The sequence below is a fragment of the Pleurodeles waltl genome, chromosome 9, assembly GCF_031143425.1.
Source record: "Pleurodeles waltl isolate 20211129_DDA chromosome 9, aPleWal1.hap1.20221129, whole genome shotgun sequence".
NCBI classification, from domain to species: Eukaryota; Metazoa; Chordata; class Amphibia; order Caudata; family Salamandridae; genus Pleurodeles; species Pleurodeles waltl.
The window spans coordinates 1,012,314,441-1,012,331,550 of NC_090448.1; the positions used below are offsets into that span (position 1 = coordinate 1,012,314,441).

Below are 17,110 nucleotides of genomic sequence, written 5' to 3' on the forward strand. Positions count from 1 at the left end.
ACAAATACTACATTTTCCAGAACCGTTGCCTGGTAGCAGATGCCAGTACCGATTTACAGCTTCCTGGGAAACAATCTGGATTTAATTCACATTCAGGATTTTGTAGCAGCTTGCGTGCTTTCCCTCGCAAAGCCCCCAATTTGTAGCATTCAGTGCCCACCGCTTCACCTCCAAACTTGCAGGCCAAAGATGGGTAGCGGAATCAGCACACCTATGGCTCGCGACAGGTGCTAGTTGGATTCCAATCGAGGCACATGATAATTTGGGAGCTCTTTTAAGCTTCTGTTAGCTTTAGACTAACAATGGTCATTGTAGCAGCATTTCTTATTTGCCTGGCGTATTTTCAGACATTCCTGATTCCTGAGCTATTGCTATGTTTGTTCCCTGAACCTGCACTGTTTTCAGTGCATCCTAGTATCTTATCCTTGCTGCTTTATTTGCTGATTTCCAGTGTGATGTGTTTGCTTGTTTTGTATCAAGTGTTCCCTTTGTGTTTTCTTCTTTTTGGGTTTCGCTTGCACGCACGCGTTTGCATAATCTTTTGTTGATAAAAAAAAAAAAATTAAAAGGGTCTTAGAAACCTCCTCTTGCTGACCTGAACTTACCATTGACTTGGTCCAAAGTCACTTTAAATTACGTGCTTCTGATTGGCCAGCACGTTGTCTGCTTCACTTCCTGCTGTCTTCTTTGCCGTCCATGCCATTGTGTTGCTTTTGACCAAGTACTCTTTCTGGTCACTTGCCATTGGACACTGGCCAGTGTCCTTTCTCTGGTTACAGCCCTGAAGGTACTTCTTTTTTCTTTCTGCGTACCATCTTCTTATCATGCTGATGTCTTATTACTTCGCTTCCATGTTCTCTGTCTTTTTTCTTCGCTGTCGTCTTCTTTTTTCTTTTCTGCATGCCATCTTCTCTGTCTTCTTTCTTCCCTGCCATCTTCTTTCTTCTTCGCCGCATGCCGCCTTCTCGATCTTCTTTCTTCACTGCCATCTTCTTTCTTGTTTTTTGGCTGCCATCTTCTCTGTCTTCTTTCTTCTTATTTCTATCTAACTTAATTATAAATATTATAAACATTTAATAATAATGTTTGTTTTAAATTTGATAAACTGTTAATAGTTGTTTATGTTGTGATGTATGTTGAATTAATAAACAACAACATAAACAACTATTAATGGTTTATCAAATTTAACAAATATTATTATAACATTTTTCTAATATTTTGTAAGCCAGTTAGATAAAAAGAAAAAACAAAGATGAAACCTTTTGGCCTTGCCAATGGTTGTTTTTTAAGCACTGTTCCTCTCAAGCCCATTGCCCTTCATGGCAGTATGTTTGGTACTCCCCTCTTGCTGTTATCATCTTGCATGTTCATGACTGATCACCAGGATTCGTGTCTACAACTGACAACCTTGGTGGTGTTTCTGGTCCACTATGAGCATCGTCCGTTTTTATTGCCATAGGTATCAGCTCTACAGACTCTGCCTTCACATGTTGTCCTATTTGTGGATATTTTGAGGCCAGTATCTGTAACAGCAATTGTGGATGAGAAACCTGCTGAGCCCCGGCCTTACGGTGTGACACTCCTGAGTGCCATTCCCAACACCCCCTTCAATATAAATGTTATTATTTGGGTGTCTTCCATGCTGTGAGTGTTGGGTGTTCCGAGTACTGAATTGCCTCTTGCGTTCCTGTCCCTTTTAAGTTTATGCGTTCTTTGTTCCTTTCTGCAGAGCTTTACCATTGGAACTTTTTTCTTCTCCGACTCCCTGTGTAAACTAGGGGCAGCTATGTTATCAAATTCTCTTTCCATTACAGTGTCTTCCTTCTGTCACGTTTGCTTCTCAGTGGCCTTTACCAAAGAGGGTTCCGACTTTAATTCCTCAATGGAGGGGAAGTTGTGTCCTTAGTGATCTGTTAATTGTATTGGCTACAAGTCTCTGTTGACAAGTAAGAACGTCTCCCAAGCTTAATGCTCTTCCAGTATTCTCAGTTTCTTCTGTACAAATTCCCTCTTGCTTTTTTCTCTGTGCAGCTCTTTTTTCATGATATGTTTCTTTCCAATCTCTTCTCAGGGTATTTTGTAGGTGCACTATAACTCGCTTTCCAGAATTCCTACTTATTGTTTTGGGATTGCTCTCCGGGATTATTCTAGACTCTTCGTTGTAGGAACTGGCCTGCGGTTCAATCACAAAGGCATATTCCTTTATATGTTTTTTTAGGTGCTGAACATTTATTTCCTTTCTTTGCTGCCAGTTCCTTCTTTGCTTTTCTCTCAAGACTATACTCACTGAGATTTCTCAGTTTCTTTTCAGATCTCCTAGCCAAGACCCGGTAATATTGACTGCAACGCCGTAATATACTTAGTTTCCAATTGTAATATCATACTCTACTACATCCTCATTCAGACTCGGATGCAAATCCCACCCCTAAGCTCAAAACGCCTTTGGTGCTCAATTTGGGATGAGAGGGTTTGCAGCAATAATTGCCATCTTTGCTGTTTGCCTACAAAAATGACAAGGTATAATGTGGCAAACAGCAAATATTCTGAGTTCACGTACCTCAGAATTGGTGACAACAATAGCAATTAGCACATTATGGGGGTCATTCTAAGTCTGGCGGGCGGCGGAGACCGCCCGCCAGACTTCCCCCCTCCAAAATACCGCTCCGCGGTCGCAAGACCGCTGAGGGTATTTTGGCTTTTGCACTGGGCTGGCAGGCGACCGCCAAAAGGCCGCCCGCCAGCCCAGTGCAAAAACCCTTCCCACTAGGACGCCGGCTCAGAATTGAGCCGGCGGAGTGGGAAGGTGCGACGGGTGCAGTGGCACCCGTCGCGTATTTCAGCGTCTGCAATGCAGACACTGAAATATAAAGTGGGGCCCTCTTACGGGGGCCCCTGCAGTGCCCATGCCATTGGCATGGGCACTGCAGGGGCCCCCAGGGGCCCCACGACAACCCATACCGCCATCCTGTTCCTGGCGGGAGAACCGCCAGGAACAGGATGGCGGTATGGGCTGTCAGAATCCCCCATGGCGGCGCAGCAAGCTGCGCCGCCATGGGGGATTCCCAGGGCAGCGGAAAACCGGCGGGAGACCGCCGGTTTTCCCTTTCTGACCGCGGCCAAACCGCCGCGGTCAGAATGCCCTGCGGGGCACCGCCAGCCTGTTGGCGGTGCTCCCGCCGACCCCGCCGTGGTCAGAATCACCCCCTATATGCCATTTGAAGGAGCCTAATCGGAATGGCGTGGTAATGGCAAACCTGTGATCTGCAGTTTATAATACCACACGCAGTGGTATTATAAACTGCACTATTATTACACCTGTTAATTCAAAGGACTCTGAATGTGTCTCTTTGCAGATCTTTTTATATTTCTTTATAATTACATTTACCCCTTTTTATATTCTTCTATCATTACAGTCAATCCCATGTCTGTCAATAGAATTTTGCCACTGATTTTACACCTACAGGCTCAACAGAAAAAAGTTCCATATATGAACTAATGTGTTTGTGAAGAAAAGCTTACTTAAGCAACTCCCAAGCCTCTCACAACAAATCTGATGTTATAATGGAAACACACATCCACGAAATGTATTCCCTGTGTTAGTTCTGCATTGAAACTTCTTAGACTTTGAACTTTCGTTATCACATTACTTCTCTCATGTCTCTCTTAATACTCAAAGTCAACCCTTTAGAGGAAATTATAATGCCACTGCTTACTGGAGGAATATACATTACCACTGTTCTCTGACTAAGGCTTACATTTTTGTACCTTGCTTGATAGGTTTTAACATGCAGGTGTGATTCCTGGAATTAGACACAATATTCTAGGTAGGGCTTAACAATTATGCATACAGTGGCAGGAAACTAGAAATGCATTATTTTCTTTTGCTGAGTAAACCTTTCCCTATGGATGTCAAGTTCACTGTTGCTTTACCAACTGCCTTTCTACACCAGTGCTGGGAATCTTTCAGATTGTTTTTATATTGTATGTTATTGTTAAGAGGTTATGTCCATCGCGGGTTCGTGCTTCCAGATGATGCTCCTGCTTAGAAGAGTTTTTCCTTTCCTCCCTCTGGCAGTGAGGAAAACCCTGGTTCAAGCTCTTGTCAATAGCTGTCTGGATTACGGCAATGCCCTATTGGCAGCGAATGAGATGCTGCTATCTAAACTACAGGTTGTGCTGTACACCACTGCCCGTCTCATCCGCAACCTTCTTTCCGGGGCGGCTTTCACTCCTCTCCTGCTGTCCCTGCACTGGTTAACACTCTGGAGGAGAATTGTTTTCAAAATTTGCTGCCTAACACGCAGAAGGCCCTGACAGGGATAGGTCCTAACTACCCATCTTTGAAGCTCATTCAATATCGTCCATTGAGACTCCTTAGATCCAGTGACAAAGCTTTACTCACAGTCCCACGGATCAGAAAGACTCTATCTGTGGACAGGTCCTTTGTGTACCTAGCCCCTTGTTACTGGAACAACCTACCGCTACATATTCGTACATGTACCAATCATTTCCTCTTTAAAAAAGCTCTTAAAACACCAATGTTCTAACTTCTAACTTAGCTGCTTCCGCCTGTTTGTGACTTATGGTCGCGCCGAGATACCCCTTCCTGGGGTGATTCATGCTCATTATAAATTTTAACATAACATAACATTGTTAAATGTGGTTGTTAATGCTTTTAATTAATAAATCACAAGGGTTGGGACAACGGACCGGAACTGTGCGAGGCCCTTATGCAAGTAAAATAAATCTTCCCAGGACAACTTTCAAAGTAAAAACCATGAAGCTTTATTCAAATGTAAGAATCATTACGAAAGGTAAAAATTAGTAGTTATTCAAATTCAAATCAGCATCAATAATGCCACAGAGTACAAATTACTTCCAAATCAAGTAAATCGACAGAACCAAAGTGTAGTTCAGTAAGAGGACTAACATAAAATCTGGTCAGTTCAAAAGTCAAGGAAAGTGTAGTGCAGAGTCTGCATAGTTCAGAAAGCAAGAAAAGTCTGAACATAAATAAACAGACGAAAAAGGGTACATTCTGTAGGTTTCAGACAGTGCAAGCCACCCAAGCAACATGACGCGATCTAACATAATAGGGTTGTACTAATAAAGGAAATAACATGTGTTAGACTTTTGAGTTTATGCAAGGTCATCCCCAGTCTTTTTTACCTCCTGCCTCCTATTTTTTCTGACCTGTTGCTGTTGGTTTTTTAACTCACTGCTAACCCGTGCTAAAGTGCTTATGCTCTCTGTGTAAATTGTATTGTTGATTGGTTTATCCATGATTGGCGTATTTGATTTACTAGTAAGTCCCTAGTAAGGTGCACTAGAGGTGCCAGGGCCAAGAAATCAAATGCTACTAGTGGGCCTGCAGCACTGGTTGTACCTCCCACATAAGTAGCCATGTAAACATGGCTCAGGCCTGCCACTGCAGTGTCTGTCTGTGCAGTTTTAACTGTAAATTCGACTTGGCAAGGGTACCCACTTGCCAGGCCTAAACCTTCCCTTTTCTTACATGTAAGACACCCCTAAGGTAGGCCCTAGGTAGCCCCGAAGGCAGGGTGCAGTGTATGGTTAAGGTAGGACATATAGTACTGTGTTTTATATGTCCTGACAGTGAAATATTGCTAAATTCGTTTTTCACTGTTGCAAGGCCTGTCCCTCTCTTAGATTAACATGGGGGTTACCTTTAAATATGATTAAAGTCTAGATTTCCTTTGGGAGCGGATGGACATGTGGAGTTTGGGTTCTCTGAGCTCACAATTTAAAAATACATCTTTTAGTAAAGTTGATTTTGAGATTGTGTGTTTGAAAATTCCACTTTCAGAAATTGAGCATTATTTTTTGCTTATACCATTTCTGCGACTCTGCCTGTTTGTGGATTCCCTGTCTGGGTCAGTTTGACAGTTGAGCTGGTTGTACCTCACACTAGGCAGTGACACAAAGGGAGCTGGGGTGTAGTCTGCGTTTCCTGATGAGCAATCTGTGCTAGGAGGGAGGGGAGGAGTGGTCTCTTACACCTGAAAGGGCTGTGCCTGCCCTCACACAATGCAGTCTCCAACCCCCTGGTGAGCGTCTGGGGCCTGGCCTGGGCAAGGCAAAATTCCACAATCAAGAGAGACTTTGCTTTGAAGTAGGCCTACTTCAAAGGAGAAAATGGGTATAAAAAGGGCACTCAAAACCACAGTCTTTGGAACACTTCTGGAAACCAAGAGGAACCTCTGCCTGGAGAAGAGCTGAGGAGCTGAGGAAGAAAAGCTGCCCTGCCTGTGACTATGCTTTGTGGAGCTATCCTGCAGTTGCTGCTTCTGCCAGAGTAAGAGGGCAAAGACTGTACTTTGTGTGCCTTTCATCTTGTGAATACCTCCAAGGACTTGATTTAGAGCTTGCCTCCTGTTGTTTGAAGTCTCAGGGACAGCAAAGACTTCTCTCTGTCAGCACCTGGAGTCTCTAAAGAGACTCCTACTTTGCCAAATGATGCCCATCCAGTTCCTGGGACCCTGAAAGGAGAAGCTGGCAGCCTATGAGGAACAAATTCACGCACAGGGCGCCGTGCGGGGAAAAGATCGACGCGACTCTGATCTGCGGCTGAAACAATTACGCGCTGCTGGTTTCGCGGCTGAAATTCGACACTCGCCTGCAATGCGACTGAAGAATCGACGCACAGGGCTGGAGAAACGACGTGTAACATCGCTGACGGACTGCATGGGTTTCTGATCATCGTGCGGCTGGATTTCCTACGCATGTACCGCTGGGCATGTAAAAACAACACAAAGGCCTGCCCGGACCCGAGAGTGCTGACCGGAATGATGCATTGCTCTCCTGCAGAGAGAAGAAAAGACGCGCCCGGACCCGACGAAAGGAGAAACGACGCAAGGCCTCGTGAGTGAGTGAAATCAACGCATCGCGAGCCCTTTTTGGCGCCCAGTTGCTCATGCAGAGTTATTTTTTTCGCAACCAAGGTACATCTTCACGCTAACAGTGTTAGTGTGTGTTTAAAACTACATGAAGACTCTTTTTGCTTTTTAATTGATAACTTGACTTGTGTATTATGGATTTTTTGTCGTTTTGGTCTTGTTTTCTTTAGATAACTATTCTCTATTTTTCTAAACTTGTGTTGTGTCATTTTGTAGTGTTTTTATTAAGTTACTGTGTGTGTTGGTACAAATACTTTACACCTAGCACTCTGAAGTTAAGCCTACTGCCCATGCCAAGCTACCAAAGGGGTAAGCAGGGGTTAGCTGATGGTGATTCTCTTTTACCCTGACTAGAGTGAGGGTCCTTGCTTGAACAGTGGGTAACCTGACTGTCAACCAAAGACCCCATTTCTAACAACATGACTTTGGTGCAACAAATAAAAACAATAGTTAGCATAACTAGTGAACAATTCTAAAAGCAGACTCAAGCAAAGAGCCTTGGATTTGTAGTATATACAGAAACATTCTGTACATGACTTCCTTGTCGAGAAACAAGGAAATATTACATTTCAACTCAATAAGCAATTCTGTTTTGATTATTTTCTGAAATCGAGTGACAAAAGAAAAACATGCTCGAGAAAGATCGCTCATGTAGTTTTAAAAGTGCATTCTTTCTGTCTCTGTAAAATTAATGTCACTGCAGGCTGACTAGGCCGCAATCATATTAACTAAAGCTAACTAGACACATTTAATTAAACCATCATTTTTTATTAATTAAAAATGCATCCAGATGGTAATTCCTAGATCCTTTCTGTACCTTTTTGTTGGGGTATCAAACCAGTCATAAATCATGAAGGCATCTATAAAGAAGCATAACTTCCTTTCCCAGAAGAATTAACACTTTTCTTTAAATATTTAATTTAGGTATTTATTAGCATGGTATTGTGATGTATCACTACCAGTTCAGGGAGTTATTAAAGCACCCACACAGGCTGCTTTTGGGTTGCAGTCATTTATACTAAACTGTTTGGTCTGTGTTGGCAACATTTCGGGTGGTTGGGCTCTTGTTTTTGGATAACAGACTCAAAAAGTCAACCCACTAGAATTGCTAAACTCTGAGGCAGAGCTAATGGCAAACGTTGTGAATGTTGTGTGCTACTTAGATGTAAGGGTTCAGACCCTGCTGCGTGGAGGATTCCAGTTAGAAGTGCCTCTGTTTCAAAGGCTTAACTGAATATTTTGACTTCTGGTCCTTCTTGAAATCGTATTTTTGTTGTGATTTGGTGCAGTCCAGAGATATGTTTTAACCCAGTGTCTCAGGCCCTCATTATGACAACGGTGGTCTTTTGCCAAGACCACTGTGCATAATGCTGCCACCATGCAGTGACCGCCGTATTTGGTGTCACCAACGGATTTCCACTCATTCACAGGTGGAAATCCGACACCATCGGCCTGACCGATGGAGGGTAAGAGGCTGTTCCACTGCCAGCACCGCCATGCCGCAAAGACTCTGCCTGCCATATTACAATATGTAATATGACATGGTGGACCCTGCACGGCGGTGCAAGGCTGGCTGTGGAACACCCATTCCCTCGCCCAGACAGGTAGGTGGACTGCCCAAAAGGGTGGGTGGAGGGAGAGAGTGTATGCATGGAGCGGGCAGAGTGTATATGAATGCAGAGGGGGGGAGTGTGTGTACGAATGTAGAGGGGGAAGTGTGTGTATGAATGCGGAGGGGGGTGTTTGTATGCATGCATGCGGTTGGGTGGGGTACGGTCTGCAAGTGTGTGGTCGGGAGTGGGGTGTTGTGTGCATGTGTGTGCTGTGTGCTGTGTGCGTGTATGTGATGTGGTATGGGTGCGTGTGAGTGTGTGTGTTTATGTATGTGCTTGTGTCTGCATCTATGCGGAGGGGAGTGGGATGTTAGGATGCGAGTCCGTAGGTGTGTATATTGGGATGCATGTGAGTAAGTCTGCGAGTGAGTGGGAGTGTCTGTGTGGATGCATGCAGTCGGGTGGGGGTGTTTGTATGGAAGTTTGTGGATGAGGCCTGGTGTGTGCAAGTGCGCAGATGGGGGTGTGTGTGCAAGTGTGCGGATGAGGGGAGTTGTGCAAGTGTGCTGATGTGGGGGATTGTGTGCAAGTGTGCGGATGAGGGGTTGCAAATGTGTGGATGGGGGTGCGTGCAAGTGTGCGGATGAGGGGGTGTGTTCAAGTGTTTTAATGAGGCAGATGTGTGTGAATCTATGCATGCTTGGAGGGGGTGGGGGTGTGCATGAATGCAGAGGGGGTAGGGCTCTGAATGATTGTGGGGGGTGCGTATGTGTGAGTGGGGGTGTGTGTATGTCAGTGTGAGAGCTGGTGGGGCTGTTAGTATGGATGTGTGCAGTTGGGTGGGGGGGTGTTTGGAAGTATGTGGACAAGTGGGTGGTGTCTGCATGTGTGTGGACGTGTGGGTGTGTGTGTGTGCCAGTGACAGGAATGGGTATTCCTGTCGACGGGTGCGTTACAGCCAGGGTTTATGTGGCTGCGCTACCGCCCCGAAAAGCCCAGTGTTTCGCTGCCTACTAATACAGCTGGCAACCTTAGGCCTGCCACCGTCCCGGAGGAGCTCACCACCGGCTACGGCGTTCCAACCGGACCGGCGGGACGGGCGGCGTTGTGGCCATTTGGGTTCGGCGAAACCGCACAACTCGTAATGCAACGATCTTTACCGCCGGGTCTCATGACCGCCAAATTCGTAATGAGGGCCTGAGTGTTGCTTTCCCAGTAGTGCCAAGGGAAATTGAACACAAAAACTAAGAGTTCAGTTTGTTCCACAGAATAAACCTATCTCCTTTACCAAATGTAGCAGAATGCACAATGTAGTTTGTGTATAACTTGGGGTACCCAGTAACAACAATCTCTTCCAAAGTGAATTTAAATCCTAGAACATTCTCGACAGTAGCACTTCCTTTCCTGAATGCAGTGAGGTACTACGGGAATAAGTTGTTAGCGTCTGTCCAAATGGCTGAGGAGCACTGGCAAAATGATTTCATCACTTTCAAAAAGGGCAAGTAGGTCAGAAATCAAAACCTAACTATTAGATGTCACTTGTTAGACCACTTGGGGCCGGCCAGGTAAAATGATAACTGTGTTTTGGCAGCATGAACCTACCATTTGGCATATTCCACTTAATATATACCAGTAAAATGATGCAGATATCCAGCAAAGAAAGTGCCATTTAAAATATCAATATGCACCCTCCCCCCCCCATGTAGGGTATTTCAAGGAGTAATCTCCTGTATGACGGACCCCTGGATATCCCTAGTTTACTGCTAACCAACACCACTGACGTCTGTTGTCCTGCTAAAGATTTGCATAGCCAGCTAAATCTTCATACAGTTTCCTTTTTTATCATTGATTACTTCTATAGGCTCCTTTTGCGTCTGGCTACAGACAGGCATACATGTCATCAGTTTCTCAGAAAGTACACTAAAAAGAAGTATAGAGGTAAGAGAGGGCTTGGGGTCAAATCCCTTCAGCCACTGGCTTGCATATGTTTTGCATGGTTTGACATGCTGGGAATGGCTATCTCTCAATGCTTTGGCAATTTGTGCATGATCACAATGTCCCATTTGTTGTCCTATCGGATTTAGTAATGGGGCATCAAGTAGTCCCTTTTGCTAGTCTACGACATGGTCTATAGCTTGTAATTTAAAGTCAGCATGTGTTGTTTGGTGTATTTACTTTACTTGCACAAAGACATTTTAATTGTTGACGTATGACCTTTCTGTTTAGGAAGTGTATGACTTTTGGATGCTATTTAGTAATTGATCTTCAGCTTCATTTATTTTACTTTGCTGCCATGATGACATGCTATTGGATTTACTTTTTTGCCCATAAAGTAAAGATATGTGCACATGTACACTTTCGTAAAGATGCAATGAAAAGATTCGCCTTTTTCCTATCTTCCACTTCTGCTATATTATTGTCATATGTACTCCTCAAGAATGGCCTAACTCTGGCCTTTAGAGGGAGCAGCTTTTGTTTTGTGTCTTGTTCTGCCATTGTTACCTGGCAGTATCTGCAGAAGAGGAATGCATGCATTCCTTTTTCCTGTGTCAGTTTCAATGATTATGCAGAGACAGTAGGTTACTATGGCTGCAAGAAGTATGATGGTTTGAACACACAGAAATGCTGTCTAAGTCCCAGTTTTTCTTTCAGTTCTTTTTCTTTGCTTTTGTGTGTACATTTTGCTGCATTGAGGCTCTTTTAAAAATGTAAAGATGTGCAAATATATAGGATTTCCTAGAGATGCATCATGAATATTTGCTTTTCGTCTATGTTCCATTTCTATTGCCAAGTTGTTATTTTGTCATGTACACTCAGTGAGAATGTACAATAAATTATGGTTCTTCAAAGTGGCGTCATTTATGTACATGGAACTATGTGTTCCTCTGAGTGGTACTTTTAAAAATGTGCTGAAAGGAAATGTGCTTATTTGTGTTGACCCCTCTGCCAATTTCCTGAATAACTGATATGCAGAGCGTACAAATATTTGGCACAAACAATATTATAACAAAACATTTATATTTATACTTTTTTAGCGCCGCATTTGCGTCGTTTTTAGACGCAAAATCGGCGCAAATTTACAAAATACCATTGTATTTTGTGTTTGCGCCGATTTTGCGTCAAAAAACGACGCATATGCGGCGCTAAAAAAGTATAAATATGGGCCTTCGATCGATTTACAACGAACACCCTTGCACTTCTTCGTATATACTAAATATACATACGTCTTTCAAGTTGAAAAACACTCCTCTTTTACTAGTATAAGTATACATGCATACACCTTCCCCTTATTTATTAATGCTACTATACCTAATCACTCTTTCGTTCACGGCCTCTCATAAACGTCTTCCAGCTTAAAACTATTTTTCTACCCATAAAGCATTACATACTAAATTATACCAAAGTACAGGACAATGTCATAAGAACAAAATAAAAATACATGCTTCTTTTACAAGTCTATCTATAGCAGGCCATCAATTGGTAAAATAATTGCTGGCCAAACCTATTTGCTTTTTTTATTTTTATTGAATTTCGTTATGATTTATCAGACATTCCTTTGCTTCCTGTACCACCTGGGATGTTGCCTACAAAATTACAGTATCTTTGTCATGCCCATGTGCTGGTCACAAATAGAGAATTTATGTAACCTTGCAAAATTACCCTATAATTAAATTGTTTGTCATGAATTCTTCTACATCACAATTTGAATGACAAGGCTGCAATTTCATCAGATTTTCAGTTATCCTTTACCTAGAGAGGGACGTCCGGGGTCACAGCATTTAATCTCATCTGCTCCAATTTTGTTGTTTAAACCTACGCTTGATTTTGTTTTTAAATGTTCCCATTTTGCTGCATATAACCTGCCCAAGGCCTCTGCCTTGCAATTATATTTTACTTACAAGATCATCAAAATTAAAAAAAAAGCTTGGGGAAAACATCCTTGCACATAAATTCAGTAAGCCAGCACTTATATTAGTGCCTAATACAGAGAAACATTCGAGAGTCAGCTATAGTCCAGTCTCCAGCAAAATTGTCAGAAAATGTAATTAATACACTATTTCACTCGCTATGTTGCGGTATCGAATCGTCATCCTACGGTGAACAATGCATATGTAATTGCATTGCTATTACACATTGTCTCAGGTAGGAATCATTTTAGATGACTGTTTGAGCAAACGTTTATTATGTAGCATTGTCTGAATAAACTCCATATTTGGACTACTTTTTATCACACTCTTCTGTGTCGATGCAGGTTAGCTCTGCTACTGCAGTTCGTCACTATTTCCACCTCCCATATTTGTGCAACCCAAAATGTTGCTACATTATGGGATTTTCTTTCTAGTTCAGTTGGGGGAAATACACCCGACGCCACCCAAGATTTTACCATCCTATTACAACTAACATGTTTCACTACTTCTTCTTACATTCTACATATATAACACTTTGATTTTGTAAAACACTCCTGTTGTGCTGATATATATGTGTGTGTGTTACCAGAGACGTCCCCTAACAAAATGTATACCTATTGGCTTTGCTAACACTTGTTTAATTTGGTGACTAATGCCTCCCATTAATTGAATTTCTTGGTTTGTTTTATGTTCATGTGATATGGATTAAGGCTCACATTCCCAGCTCTTTAATTCTTCATCAAAGTTTTCTACTTATTTTATACTGATTATCAGCTCTTCTGGTAAAGTTGTTTCATAAATTCTTTCCCCTATCACGCTCTATCCATGTTTAATGCACCTTAATCCATCACAACACTCTTTAAAGGTGCTTAAGAAACGTGCTATTGTGTTAATGTTCTATTAGGAAAATCTTCCAGCTCTCAAGGCAGAATATACCCTCTTCATTACATTGTTATCAAGAGCAGATTAAAGCAGAAAATCTGTTTATTACTATGATGGGCTGCTAAAAGGATCAAAGTCAAGAAGCCTCAGCTCCAGAGTCCCTCAAGATTCCATATTATCACCTTGCTTATTTGACATCGACATGCTTCCATTAGCAAACTTACTGTCTGCTTCTGGAATATCTTTCTACCTGGATGCAGATGACACACAACTTATTGATTGTTCACCTGTCAACCCTAGGTTCGACATTGGGGGACGACCCAGCCTAATTCCCTCTCCATCATTGGCTAGTGAATGGCGGTCAATTATATGAAAATGAATCCTGACAAAACAGAGGTACTAATGATATTAAACAATATGACATCGTCAATTCCTTTGTCATGGCCAGAAACTATGGGCAGCTGTCACTTACCATGCCAGCTGAACAATGAATCTCAGGCACAGCATTTAGCGAGACATATTTTTGGCAGTTAAATGTGCAAAAATCCATGTTAGCAGTTATTGAGTCAGAGCCTCACATTACAATTATAAATGCATTTGTTCAGTCCAGGTTGGACTACAGGAATGCTATATATATGTATAAGGCTTCGCCAATTACCCTACTGCATCAAATACAGTTGATCCAAAATGGGCCACAAGATTGGTCACCTGATCTTCTAAAATAATGCATATATCATTGGTTTTGCAACATTTACATTATTTGCCAGTCAAAAGCAGGATCCTTTTCAATGGTATGATCATTGTTCATAGGACAGTGTATTAATATACCCTAAACTTTCTGGCCAGTAAATTCTCCTTTTATATTCCAAAGAGAGTCTTACAGTCAGCTCATGTCTTCCACCTGAAAATTCCTAAAATCTAGATCTGGAAATTTGGTGACAGAGCTTTTTTAGTTGCTGCAGGCTGCAGACAGCATTCCAGCTCATCTAATTCTCAAATGTACGCTACAGTGGGTAGGTAGGGGTCAATAGGTATAAAATAGCAATTCCAAGACAAAAATCTCCATATAATGACCACTTTCTAAACATGACTGTATCTGAAAATTGTGGCAGTGAGCATATTGAGTAATGTAAATAAAAGCACAGTCTAATAATGTACTGTTGACAGTAAGGATCAAATATATACTGCTTTTCACAGGGGAAGCTCTAGTCACAAACGGTGATCGAGATGCTTGGCTATATCAAATCATGACATCTTGTGTTCACCATTTGTGCATCACCTATAGCCTATTAGTCCTTGAAAATGTTGTTAGTTGACTGGATGTCATAGCATGAGTTGATGACGTACTAACCAGTTCCAGGTGCTTACACTCAGTTTTCTTTTTCTTAGGCACGCAACATTCCTTATCATTTCTTTGTCTATCTAATATTGTTTCCTTGTGATAAAAATGTCAGAGCTGTAATCAAGTCATAGGCAAGGCATCCACATTTTCTGCCAGAAATCCAGTCTTAGTTCCCTGCATGGAGCTAGCTTGGTTACATATTCTCAAAGATGTCTTTCTTTGCTGAGGTATATTAAAAATAACAATATTTTGGCAGTGCTTAATGTCATTCAGATTTTCCCCGTGGTTTGATGTCCCTTGGTGCAGAGATCTGCCTAAATATTATAGAAAGTGAGTATAGTCATTTTGTGCTTCAGTGGAAGAATTCATTTAGTTGCCACTGTAGGTATAACATTTTCAAGTAAGCCACTTACCGTAGGAGCATCTTCTGGTTCAGCCTTGGCAGAGTTATCACTAAATCAAGAAATCTAGGAATCGGTAGAAACTATGCTGGTTGCTACATGTTGCATGATAAATATTTATGTATCTGATTTTGTTGATTGCAAATTCATTTCCAGCTAAAGGCCTTTACCATACACCAGGATCTTGCACATAGAACTCGTTAGGTTTAGCTCCGGAAAAGCTGTTGGAATTGCTTCTATTCGATTATTTCTCGTTTTTGCTATTATGGTTGACTGATAGAAGCATGCACTAGATTTTGGTTCAGCATATTATTATTCAGGTTTTGACTACTGTGTTAGCCACGCATAACATGCACAGTAATTATGCATAAACAGTAAGTAATTGCTATACATAGGAAACACTGGTGCATGTGAGGCGACATGCAGGATGGTTAAAGAGATTAAAGTTTGGACACTTTTGGAGTCCCCTTTGAATGTCTGGTGCCATGTCTGCTACAGGCCATGTGAGAGTTTCAGTTTGACACATTTCAGATATAGATGTGAGGGCTGAAACCTCAGATAGGTCCAGTCAGATGGGAATTTTACTTCTACCATGCTGATAGGGATGGGGTGAATCAGGCCTTGCTGGTGTCTCTAAGGGGCTATTCTTTCTAAGGTCATAATTCTAGGAGGCCACCAGGAAAGTGTCCAGTTAGTCAGATGTCACCCAGTGTTGACGTAGGTGGGTCTGTCATCTACCAGCTGGAGGCTTCCAGAAGGCTAGAACAGTTGGGGCACAGTTAATTTATATGATCTCATGGGGCACTTTCGGTTCATATGAATAAACAGCAGCAATTAAGTTTAGTTTATTAGTTAATTAAAACCATAAACATACACAGATCATTAATCTTAAAATCATACATTTAGAACAAAGCTAAAAATATTGCATGATTAGGATTAAGCGAACGGTAGTGCAAAGGAGCTATTTTTTAAAAATGCAAAAATAAGTGATTCAAGCCTTTCACAGCCTGTCAAAGCACACAAACCAAAATAGAAAGTGCATTGTGCAAACATTGCATGCAAAGCAGAGCTCAAGTAATCGTGCAAGGAGCACAATATGTAAACATGAAGGCGGGACTACTTCACTGCAAAAACCAGCATCTTCGAGATAGAGGTCAATGATCCTCTGGCCATGCATGCGGGTTATTTTGTTTGGATGGTTAATGCAAATTTTAGCATCATTAAGACCGTGAATTTACACGAACATATAAAATAATTTCACAGAGCAATATTCTTAAAATAAGGTTTGGGAAAGCATAATCAGAGGAAGATTGTAATAAACACCGGAGTGTCGGGTGCTCCGTGCAAGTATGTAAGTGCACTTTGAACATCAGTAGCGTTGCAGATGAGCTTAGAGGAGAACATGTCAAGAAGTACTCACGCACAAAGTGAGTAGCGCAGCACTTAAGACTTTTTGAACAATGTACTTAACTATTGGGTCGGAGGCAAGTATTCATGGTGTTTCCTGTTTCAAAGCTTAAATGTTCTAGTATACAACTGCTTCTTTCATGTACTCATCTGTCCTTCCCTTGCAGTGCCATTCATTTATTTTCAACCTTGAAAGATCTCACGAAGTTAAATGTTCATAGGAGGGAAACAGGACAGAGCCACCTGCCTGCATGATCTGATTCCTCTTTGGTTAAAGAGTGGTCCTAGCATTGCTTTTCCCTCTGCCAGTAATTCCTTGCAAATACATATCGGGTTCAGTAAGTCTTCTTTCCCCTTTCCACATAACAGACAGTCTGTTGCAGGCAAAGGGCATTTTCATGGAGGTAGAGGTAGGAGTGAGGGTATGATGCCCAGTCGCTACCTCTGGAATTTTTCTTTCAGTGAGTTGGAAAAGCCTGTGTGAAAGTAGGGTTGTGGTTCGGCTTTGTCGTAGCATTGCAGCACGACCCAGCCCTGGGCTCTGTTCGCCGCTCCTGCCTTATCCTTCGTCAGTCAGACGCATTTGATGGTTATATTTACCGCCTTTTTAGGGTCGAGCCTGCGTTGCATGCGCTCGCGCATGCGTATCGCAGCGAGACGCTTTAGTATTTAGAAAAGAGCTGGGAGCCCTGTCAACTTC

The 17,110-nt window shown here is 42.3% G+C and overlaps 1 protein-coding gene across 5 annotated transcripts in view; it reads left to right on the forward strand.

The window, feature by feature from the left end:
* MIA2 (MIA SH3 domain ER export factor 2) overlaps positions 1-17,110 on the forward strand; it is a 551,575-nt gene that overhangs the window by 78,167 nt on the left and 456,298 nt on the right. The gene's annotated exons all lie outside the window — the stretch shown is intronic.